This window comes from Cotesia typhae, unplaced genomic scaffold (assembly GCF_013202065.1).
Source record: "Cotesia typhae breed Kobodo isofemale line unplaced genomic scaffold, CoteBio_Ctyphae contig_4, whole genome shotgun sequence".
NCBI classification, from domain to species: Eukaryota; Metazoa; Arthropoda; class Insecta; order Hymenoptera; family Braconidae; genus Cotesia; species Cotesia typhae.
The window spans coordinates 4,680,655-4,693,012 of NW_027423748.1; the positions used below are offsets into that span (position 1 = coordinate 4,680,655).

Sequence of the window (12,358 nt, forward strand, 5' to 3'; positions counted from 1 at the left end):
TTATGCCTTGAGGTGTTTTTCGATAAATACTATACATATAGATCAAGTGACATTAATTGTATATAAAAATAATAATAATAATGCTAATGATAAATGATAATAAAACAAAAAGTAATTATTTAAGTACTTAAGTATTTGAAGTTTAAGAAAGTTCACACTTCTGTAACTAATTTTGTAAATATCAGAGACTGTAATTAACAATATTAATTTCGTTTCTAGTGAGAACTGTCGAGGGGAGTGTCATGAATGCAGATGTCAACCTATTATCATACCCGTCCCAACTGAATCAGTACAATAGCACGAGCGTTTCATCTCTCCCACTTGACTTTCACGCGCGTTTCTCCTCAGTATCCAATGACGACTAGACGATTCATTGCAAAATTAACAAAATGTTATTTGCTTCTAAATCCATCGTAAAGTATCATTATCAATGCATCTTCTTTCAATTCTTTATTGCATTTAGATTATTTAAAAAAACTTTTTTTTTTCTTGCCCAGAAAATCGAGGAAAATATACAAAGTTTTTATAATGAACAACGAACGTAAATTGTGTTATATACTTGATTCAAGAAAAAAAATTTTCTTGAATCAAGTATATAATTTTGAAGAACTTCATCTTCTTGATTTGAGTAGAAAAATCCTTTAAATAATAAATTTTTCACGATTTAAGGAAATTTTACCTTATTCAGGAATTTTTGGTCTTGATTCAAAACAATTATCCTCTTCAAAATTGTTTTTTTTTGGTTCAAGAATTTTTCTCTCGAATCAAGTTAATTTTTTTTTAATGTGTAACAGGGAAAACTGAACTTCCCATGGTCGTTATCGACCACTTTATTGACGCCACGATAAATGAGGGTTTTCCCTTACCGTTCGATTTTTGACAAGTAGTTCAGACTTGTCACCGGGCATGCAAATCGAAAGTCCCCACTGCTGTCCCCAAAAACGAAGCGGGGTTGACAATAGGAAAGTTCGAGAACTCGGAGTTGAGGGTTATAAAAGAGCCGACAAAAGAAACGTCGAGGCTTTTTTGAGCCAGCCCTTGGAACAAGTAACACCTTTTGAGCCAGGCTTTTGAGCCAGTGACGCTTTGAGACAGTAAGGCTTTTGGCAAAACAGTGAGTCAGTGTAGTGCTGTGTAGTAAATTCTGTCATTAAGATTTAGGACCATCAAGAAGGAAGTCAATGTACGATCCGGAATTGGGAACCCTTTACTTGGAGTCAGATAGTTCATTGAAGACGAGAGAGAGACCAACCAGCCGCTGATTTCGCCAGTTTCCACCAGGACATCACTCAACGTTTGGAGAGTTGTAAAAGTTAAGTCAGGTATTATTATTACAATTATTTCAGGCCAAGCTTGAATTTGAAAATTGAGAGGCCGAATTAACTGTAATAAAATTTTGTCAATTAATGATCGCTATTGTCTCCGATGTCACTTTTAATTTAGTAGATTCTTTTATAAGTCAATTATTCATCAACGTCATTTATTAGTTATTACAAGTCCTTTAGTTATGGGAAATTATTTAAGTAAAATTATCTTGGTAAAAATTGAAATAGTAGAAGCATTTGTGTAATTTAGATAATCAAGGTCATTTTGGAATATATGTAGTTTCAATATTTAATGAGGCTTGTTAAATTTGTAGAATTTGAAATTTGTAATTTTGTAAAATTAATTCTAGGCCGTTGGACTAAATTCAATTAATTTAGTAAATTTAGTGAATTAATTTATTGAGAAAACTGTTAATGAATTTAGTTGAGAAATTTTGGTAATGAAGTAAATTAGTGAATTTGGTATTTTGTATTAAAGAAATGTTAAGCGTAAAATTTCAGGAATTTAGAGAATTAGAAATTCGGATAAAGTGGGTATTAAGTTAGCGTCCGGTGGACGATTTTTGTATGGAATTTAGTGAGTATTTAGAAACGTTGTATAGACGCCCGAGTCGGGGGTACAACGGATTAAGTTAGGAAACCACTGCGTAGACGCCTGAGTCGGGGGCGCAGTCGGGAATAGGTTTTAATTGGTATTCCGTCAGGTTGACGAGGTAATAAATTGGTATTTTATGGTATTCCGTCAGGTTGACGAGGAAATTGAGATAGTAAGGTATTCCGTTGGAGTGACGAGGTTAAGAAAATTAGTTATTTAGTGATAAGAATAATTGGCAAGGGCCAGCGTAGGTAAGAGGTTCTCACAATTAAGTTAGTTTATAAGAAAATTGTTAAGTTTGTAAGTTGATTGAATAAACCATTTTAATTGTTATAAATAATGTTTCTCAGTTTTATTTACAGCCTTTCTCAGACTTCTCACGACCCTGTCTTTCCCCTCTCATGTTCCCCGGTTTCTAGGACACCGTGTCTAAAATCCCAATGGCGCCCTTTCTAAAGAGGAAAGGGGTAGCTAACTGGACCTGGGCTAAACCCCCTGGTTACAAATGCGCTCATTGATGGGATCAAAATAACTCTTTATTTAGCAAATAAAAAAAACTAAGATGAGCTTGTTTTATTTTTCGGGAACAGTAAACTATTAAAATTTCATTGCGATTTTTTTTAGACTAACTGTTAATTGGAATATTTATTCAGGACCAAAAATTATTACATTCAATTTAATATGGACTTTTTTCACTTATTCGCCTTGGACTTTGAACAAAAAGCTGAGTTACAAATTTTAATCACCTCTAACTTGAAAAATTCTTTGGATTTTCCAGATGGAGCGAAAAAAAATTTGTTTAATTTTAAATTTAAACTTAACTAACTTTATTTCATGTTTGTCTGGTCAGAAGGCATTTTATAATTAATTTTACACTAATTTTCTGATGACTAGAGATTTAAAATTTTGAATGTAGCTCAAAATTGCATGACACAGCAGGAAAATGTAGAAAAATAAAAATTCAAGTAAAAAGAAGAAGATATTGCAATATAAGCTTTGTAAGCGAATATTTTTTTTATATCATTATTTTATTTTTCAGATAATAATTATATAAACAGTTTGACATATTATTAGCAGGTAAATGTAATATTTTTCAATCATAATCAGATAAAAAGAAACTGAGATAAATCTGGAATGTGTTAATTCGCATGTGACGTAGGGCGCATGCAACAGATAATTGATGCATTAATAGTTCATTTTATTGCACCGCAATTGATGAACAATATTGATGTGAAACGACTGTCAATTTTGACTTCGGTCAAATGACGACCAATTGACGTCATATTTTTTTGAGCATTTTTTTTTTTTTTTAGTTTGATTAAAATATAAGTGAAACTTCGAAGAAACAAATTATATAATAATAATACTTTTTATGAATTTAAATTTATTAATAAATAATCATATATAAGTATTTCTAACCATGATGAGTATTTAAAACATTTCCAGGGAAATTTCTTTAAAAATCAAAAATTTTTAGAAAAAAAAAACCTGGCTTGTGCAACAAATTAGTTGTGAAATTGTCGTCAAAAATTTTTCGGTCATTTTTTGATTAATTTATTAATAATTTGTTGCGCCATAACCACCATTAAATTCAAATAATGACCAATGGTCATTTTTCAAGTTGGTAAATTGACTTTAAATGACGAGCAGTTGAAGAGCACGTTCTTTGCCTGGCAAAGAACTAGTCGGAATTTTCAAAAATTGAAAATGATCAACTTCTAAGACAACCTGTGTGATGATTTTATTGTTCATGCGGCTTATAGAAATGATTTTAAACTTCTATTTTAAAAACGTGCAGTTAAATGCAGTTAAATGAATTCAATTTTTTAAAGTTTCATTATTGCCTGCTGTTTTTTTTTTAAATGTTAAAAAAATAATGGACTTTCATTGGAGATTTATTAAATAAATGCTCATCACAGATTCATAAATTTGCTTTAATATATTGGTTAATCTTGATGAAGAAGAGAATAAAAAGAGAGAATGAGCAAGACGATATAAAATGAATTAGATATAACGGATGAAAAATGAAATGGTGGAAAGAGAAATTTAATAAAAGTACGAATATCGCCAATAACTCTTCGTTCATTCGCGAATAATTTCCACTTTATCGGAAAATAATTAAACTTTACGGCAGGGCCTCTTGACGGTTCTCAAATCGCTCAATTATCCTTTTCCCCTGGCTACAGTCGTCATTGTCTTGCTGATCTATCCAAGCACGTCATTGCTCTTTATCTTTTGTACCCTTCGTGTGCGTTTCACGTTCTATCTTTATTGTTTCCGTCTTTTCATCTTTTCAACCACTTTCTCCAAATCTCTCTCACACTCTCTTTTCATTTACCCTTGTCGTTATATCTTGCCAACGACGGATTTTCTATCCGTTTGTCCTATAATTGTTTCTCTATTCTTATTAGATTTTCCTACTCATTTTATAGTTATCTTAATTTTATATTATTTGTTCAATTTTAATATCTCACTGTCATTCAAATAAACTTCAATCTCATTTTAATTTAATCTTACTTTTTTCTGTATTTTTTATGAAACTTTATTAATTAAATTTTTAATTAATTTATGAAAATATACAAGATAATGACAATATTATCAAAAGTCATTCTAGCTTATTTTAGCAGGTGTGCATGTAAAAAAATTTTTTCGTACTATATTGCTAGAATAAGTCTATATAGATAACTAGCTGTTGCCTGCCCGCTCCGCTGGGCACTTTATAGAATTTTAGTTTTAGATCTAGACTTTAAATTCAATTGGAGTATTATTTTGACTTGCACAGGTTCTACATTCCATCGAATCGGAAGTAGAATTTACTGAAATCCATATTGAGATGATCGCTACATGACAAATAAAAGATCCTTACCAAATTTGCAGCTTTTTCAAGCTATATTTAAAAAATTAAGATTTTTTATTGTTAACACCCACCCCGCGATTTTATTGGAGGTGATTCGGTGTAAAATCCGTTCTTAGATCATTTTTGTATCATATGTAGACGACTTTTCTTAAATTTGGAGTCTATAGGAGCTATAGCTTGGAAATTAAAAATTTTCATTGTTAATACCTACACCCGCAACCCTCTGTGGGGCGAGATATCGTAAAATTCATTGATAGATTATTTCTACATCTCTTACAGAAGATTCCTACCAAATTTGAAGTCGATAGGAGCTATACTCTCTAAACATGAATTAGTGAAAATTCACTGAAATAAGTGAATATTCATTTTTTCTAAGTGCTAATCGAACCACTTGGAATTGGCAGTGGTTCGATTGGCACTTACAATTAGTGAATATTCACTTATTCCAGTGAATTTTCACAAATTCATGTTTAGAGAGTAGTTTGAAAACGGGAATTTTTCATTGTTGACGCCCCTGCAACCCCCCTTGTGGGTGGAATTTCGTAAAATCCGTTCTTAGCTGACCTCTACTCGGCGAAAGGAATATTCCTGCCAAATTTCAAGTCTCTGGGTCTTATAGTTCCAGTGATATCGTGATGAGTGACTATATCTATAGAAAGTCTCCTATATATATACATATAGATATATACCAATTGAAATGTGCAACATGGCATTTGAAAAGGCTTATTGAGACTCTGATCTGATTACATTTTGGAGTTATTTGATAGAACCATTTAAAAGATATTTAAATGCAAAAACGAAAAAAATTTTTTTTTAATTTGTTTAACATAATTATTAAATTCATTGATCAGTCAACTTAAAATCTCACAATAGACTTTTTGACTTTTTCAAAAGGTATTGCAGTTTAAAAAATTAGAAAAAATGTTGTTTTCAAACAGTTTTTAAATTTTTGAGCTCGGAAATAGTGGGAAGTTTTAGGGATGGCCTGCAGGTCAACCGCTTTTCAGATTTTTTTGATATTTTACCAGTGTTTGTTCGGTATCTTCCAACTAACTATAATAAAAAAACACAATCAATAATTAGATTATAATTATATTAACATTAGAACTTTGATCCTTATTATGAAGAATTTTTTACAATAGTATTTACTGTAACTACTCGGTAAATATAATAATTTATAAAAAATTTTACAGATAAAATAAATATTACTTCCTTTTTGGAAATCATCACTAAAAATGTATAAACAATGTCCGATGACTAATAACAAGAATCTTGCTGAATAATAATCTAAATTATCAAATTATTGTGCCAGTTATTTATAATTAAAAGTTGTGAAAGAATATTTACTGACACTCCATAATTTTTTTAAACAGTTTCTTTATTTTTGTTATTCTATGAAATTTATTAAAATTGTCAAAATTTCATATCATTAAAAAAATCAAAAGATCTCTCTATTAGAAGTTACTTAAATAAATTTCGATTATCTGAAGAGTAATTTGTCGAGCTAATATGCTTAGAAATGAATGTTATTTTTCGAGTAATTGAATTTGATTGTGGCTATTACTCAGGCTGAATTATATAGAAAAAAGATAAAAGTTAGATGTGAATGAGAGTGCGGAAGTACGTGACTAATGGAAGGAGGAAAAGAGAGAAAATAAGAAAAGGACGATCATGGGGTCATCATAGATATATATTGGTACTCTTTCTGTAAGGGAGCCCTGCATTGAACGGGGGAGTTAACGTAGGCGAATAAGGCAAGTGGATGTGAGCTGGAGGGGACTAAATTTAAGGGAGGAATCTCTACTAGCATGCGTGAATGCGCTTTCATAAAGAGTGCGGAAGGTGAATTGATATAAGTGAGCGGTTATTTCGCGATCATTTGGATTTCGACTGTGAATGGCACTCAAGTATATCTATATACAATATAATATTATATTATATACACTATTCAGATATTCAGACACGCATTATTGATTTGTCGCGTATGAAAGGTGCTTCTAGAGTTAGAATTAAAAATAAATATTTTATCTGAACAAATTTTACTGTATCATTGTACCGAAAAAGAACTACTTAACTCAAAAAAATATTCTTCTAAATTTGACTTTTACTTATTGTACGAGTATTGAATTAGATCTTCATTCAAAAAAATTCTCATTTGAATCAAGAAAATAAAAGTCTTGGATAAAGAGTAAAAAAGCTTTTCATTCAAGAATTTTATGAACTTAACGAAGCACTTCATTATTTTCGAATAAAGTAACCAATATTTCACCCAAGAATTTTTTTCTTTTTTAATTATGATGCGCACTATGATAAAAATTGACATTATTTAAGAAAAAAATCTGGAAAATGGTTTACCCTAAAGGCCATCCGTTAAACTTTCCATTAATTTCGTATCTAAGCGCTTAAAATTGCACTTTTATGACGTTCTTGAGCTCAAAAATATAATTTATGTGTTATTTTGAGCTCTTAGAGCTCAAAAGTTTGATAAAACACTACTTTTTGAATTTTCAAACTGCAATAACTTTTGAATGAATAACCCGATTTTCAAGCAGTTGGCGACATTCAATGCAGTTTTTTAAGTTTCACGAAGAATTTTTGAGTTTGGATTGATCGAACTAAAAATTTCGGAGTACTTTTGAAAAAACACTTTTTTCGGTTTTCTTTCGTTCACGATATCTCTCGAGCGAATTAACTGATTTTGACCGGATTAGCGGCAATCGATGTGGGTTTTCAAGTTTAAGAGCTGATTAGTTTTTTGAGATGATCGATAAAACCGTTTAAAAGTTATTCTAAAAAAAACCACTTAGAAAAAAAAAAATTTGTCACATTTTTTCACGGTTTTTTTGAGATTTCTCGAAATCTATTGGTCCGAATCATTCCAAATTGTATTCAAAATCTAAGTTTGGTCGAGCCCTTTAGATGAAATCGGTTAAACAGTTCGAAAGTTATAGGAGGTTTACACACAGACAAACATAGTGACACCCTCGTGGGAATAGTCAGGAAAGCTTCTTGTGACCTTCAAACGTCGAGATTTGATGAAAACTCGATTTTTGCAAAACGGTGTAAAACCAATAACTTCCCGATTTTTGAAAATTTTCAATTTTCTTAGCGGGAAGTTAAAAAACTGTTGAACGACAAAAACCATTTTGAAGAGTTTCATCGTTTTGAATTAATACGAAACATTCGTGAATCAAGTAAAATATATCTAAACCAAAAAAAATTTTACCGTTCAATAATTTGTCTACTTGAATAAAGATCATGAAGCTCTTGAATATAATTTTCTTGGTCCAAGAATTTTTTTCTTTAATCAAGTAAATTTTTTTTTTAGTGTATACTACACGGAAAAAAAATAAATGCTGCAACAGGATTTTCATAGTGCATCAATAGGACTGATCTGTTTTATCGTTACTTAATATCAAGTGTGATCAAAAATTCAATTATATAAAATTGAATAGATATTATTTTCAAGAGAATTGTCTTTTTTGATGAAGAATTTAATTGTATTGACAAAAAATTCTTCAATTAAAATAACGACGGTTCTTCTCAAAATAATTTTATTGAATCACGAACATTTGTTTTGAATCAAGTATTTTTTATGTGCGTATTCATATTTTATTTATTAATAAAAAATGATTATTTATAACTAGTTAAGGTGGTAGAAAAAAGAAAAAAAAAGCGTCGAGTAGTTCGAAGATAAGAATAAATAAACCGACCACAAACACAGTAATTACAATCTCTTTATTTGTTGTGTTTACTGTGTCTTTTTGTCGTTATCTCTGTCTAGTTTATAGCATTTTATAGCAGTTGGTAGTCAGGATACACTGTGGTCCTAGGCTGGTAGCGGCGCGTCGTTGTACAGAAGTTAATAAAATCCGAGCAGCCACATTGTTGTGCTGAGGGGGATAGTTTATTTAACTATACGTATAGCCGCCTCGTGCCATTTCTCTCTTTCTCATTTGATTCTTCCACTAAAGTAATCTATGTTACTCACTCATACACTCATTCATTGGTTACGTGTACTGGCTATCTTTAGTTCATTTATCCTATAAAAGTAACCGTCTCTTTGGAGTTTCCTGTTTTTATCTATCCGCGAACGTAGACACAACAATACAATGTCAATGCCTCAGGGGCCAATAAAACGAGATCTCGTCGACGCGATGCTACGCGTGGCTGGACCTGACTTTGTCAAAGAAATAAAAAAGAATCAAATTAAAGCTTGTTTTCCTTTTTCTTATTACAATATATATCATTTAATTCAAAAATGTTTTAGTAGCAATGATATCATTCATTTGTACACTGATTGAAAATTTATGTTGACTCAAGAGATATTTTCTTGATCTAAGAATTTATTTTGGAAGACAAATGATTATTTTGCTTAAAGAATTTCTTGTCTTGATTTAGATTTTCTTGGCTTAAGAGCTATATTATCTTCAATCGATACATTTAGTTTTTCAACCAAAATAACATTATCGTTTAAAAAACTTAAAATAATTCATCAATAGTACATTACAATCCAAGGCCAGAAAGTTGGGTTTCCTAGCGAATGGGATTACCAGGCTAGAAAATATGCGTAGCGCGCATGCGCTAGAGCAAGCTACAAAAGTTACTCTTTCTGGAGTAAAATGCGGCCCGAAACAGCGTACTTTCGGTTAGGAGAGCAAGAAAATGACCAGTACACTAAAAAAAAAAAATAACTTGATTCGAGAGAAGAATTCTTGAAACAAATAAAATTTTCTTAAGTCAAGAAAAATTTATTAGTTCAAGAATTTCCCTACTCAAATCAAGAAGATTAAGTTCTTCAAAATTGTATACTTTATTCAAGAACATTTTTTTTTCTTTGTATAAAAATTTTGATAATTTTACAAGTGTTTCAAAATTGCAAACATGTATGTAAACATATCAGTAAATATATAAATTAAAGGATAAAAAATTTTTTGTTATACTCGCTCCAAAAGTTCAACTTTTGAGCGCTGGGTGGTGTCCGTAGAGGGACTCTTTTCTAGAGACTATACCATATCGTCTTTTTTTTTTACGACCTAGGCCTCCTTTTTTTACGAACTTTTCGAGTTCACTCAGACGAAATTGCGAGAGATTGTAAAAAAAAAAGTCACATTCTAGTATCCCGACCAATGATTTTAGTAAATTTTGAACAGTTACTATTTAGTGGCGCTAATTATTTCTCTGCTGGCAGTTTATTACGAAGCGGACCTAATGTTAATAAAATAAATACCACGCCATAAATATTAATTAATTAAAAGATAAATAATATAGAATAAAGTTTGTTGCCCTTGTGAAACTTAAAATTAAATTTAAATATGTCATTATTTGCCTCGTATTCCTCATAAATTAAACTTATGCAGCGACAATAATAAAAAATATTGTATGTCATTCGGCCGTTTAGCGGCGATTTCGACAACGATTTTTTTTCGATGTTCGCTTTAATGTTTGTGAAGCGAAAGGTCGAAAACGAGCGTATATATCTATTATATGCCACAAACATAAAAAACTATTCATATACGTTTTAGGCGACAAAAATACATCAATTAGATAAATGTGAATTACAAATTTTTTGTATCTTCGCTTTTATGGTTTCATATAAGTTTGCGTAAATATGTTTTCATACATACATGATTTTTCTGTGGCACACGGCGAAAAAAACATAGAGATTTTTCCTATTTTTCCAATGTTAACATTGGAATTTTTCCAATGGTAATATGGGAATTTTTTCTTTATTACTATGATAGAAATATCCATGTGACATAAGAAAAATTCATTTATCACTAAATTTTATGTAACTTGATTTAATAATTACAAATTTACATAAAACTTTTTTCATTCAAGCAATGTCAGATAATTTAAAAGTAAAACAGTGATATACAGGCGGTTTGTGATGAAAAAATTCGAGGAAATTGTTTTCAAATTTTGCTTTACATTTCAAAAAAATTAAAAATCCAGCAGATTATGGACGGTGTGGCTTGATGTATATGGGGCATTCCACGCCAAATCGACCACTTTTGACCCTAACCCCTTTTGCTTTGGCTCAAAGTCTTTCCTCCTTTTCTACTCTATCAAAAACGTCTCTCATAATTTTTTCTAATTTTTTTATCCAATCAAAAAAAAGTTATGAATTATTCAACAAAACCGCTTTTTCATTTTTAAATTGCCATCAATTTTTTTAAAATTGATTTATCAGGAGGTTTTTTTTTTCAAAATTTTTTTTATTAAATGTTCATTTTGAGAAAAAATAGATAAAAATTATTCTTCATCGTTATTTTTTTAGATTTTCCGTCTATGATCTGCTGGATTTTTAATTTTTTTGAAATGGAAAGCAAAATTTGAAATAAATTTCCTTCAATTTTTTTTATCACAAACCGACTGTATATCACTGTTTTATTTTCAAACTATCTGACATTGCTTGAATGAGAAAAGTGTTATGTAAATTTGTAATTATTAAATTAAGTTACATAAAATTTAGTGATAAATGAATTCTTCCTATGTCACATGGATATTTCTATCATGTTAATAAAGAAAAAATTCCCATGTTACCATTGGAAAAATTGGAAAAATCCCAAAATGTTTTTTTTTGCCGTGCAGGCATGTCGATTTAGTTCTTGATCTGTATTCTCATGTGCTTAAATAAATTACTATGATGAGATAAAAAAAAATCGATAATATAATTACTTAATGTGTAAGATAAGGCTTAACAAAAGGATAAGATATTATTTGTCATCACTAAAATAAAGGGAATTTTCCGTTGCACCATCTTATAGACTGGCCAGTCCATTTGAGTTTTAGATAATTCCATAAAAACTTTAATGAATATTCTTGGTATCTACTTACATATATGAAAAGATTAGAGTATAGATGTTGAGTCATGTTATTTAGTTATGGAAGATAAGAAAACTATACACTGCCAGTCTAATATACTCTATGCAAATATAACGTAAACTTATTGCAGTCTGATGCCTTATTTCTATATATTCGGAATGTTATTAATTTTAACTTCGTGTTGCAATTTGAAGTAATACGCTTTCTCTCTCTCTCTCTCTCTCTCTCTCTCTCTCTCTCTCTCTCTCTCACTCTATTCCACCCTTATGTTATTAGTTATTATAATATGTCAGGAGTTTATGGAGTAGATCGACGCCGGTAGAAGATATCTTGATTAATTTGCAAACATATGCAGCAAGTTGCAATTTGTACAACATAAATTATCTATCGATTTGATTGACATTAGCTTTTCCTTCAGTTGCTTCGATTATATTCAATTTTCTTGTCTACAATATTTAATGCATGAACCATTATGTATTGAATAGTATATTACATACCTAGGCCAGTAAAATAAGAAAAGTCTCAGATCACATGTAATTGTTGGCCGAGGCGAAGCCGAGGTTGACAAACATGTGGTCTGAGGCTTTACTTTTTACTGGCCAAGGTGTGTATACTATTTTTCTGCTCAACGTAGCCGGAATGTGGCAACTTCGTTTAGCGCAGCGGCCAGAAAGTTGCCACTTTCCGGCCGGAGGGCAGAAAAAATTTTTCTGGTGAGTCCATTGTCTAATCTTTTAAGAAGGCGCTTGAGGA

The 12,358-nt window shown here is 30.6% G+C and overlaps 1 long non-coding RNA gene across 1 annotated transcript; it reads left to right on the forward strand.

The window, feature by feature from the left end:
• Nucleotides 1-1,035: 1,035 nt before the first annotated feature.
• Nucleotides 1,036-1,888, forward strand: LOC141527145 (uncharacterized). The gene is made up of 2 exons (XR_012479149.1): nt 1,036-1,094; nt 1,156-1,888. It is a non-coding gene; the product is annotated as an uncharacterized LOC141527145 (long non-coding RNA).
• Nucleotides 1,889-12,358: the final 10,470 nt, after the last annotated feature.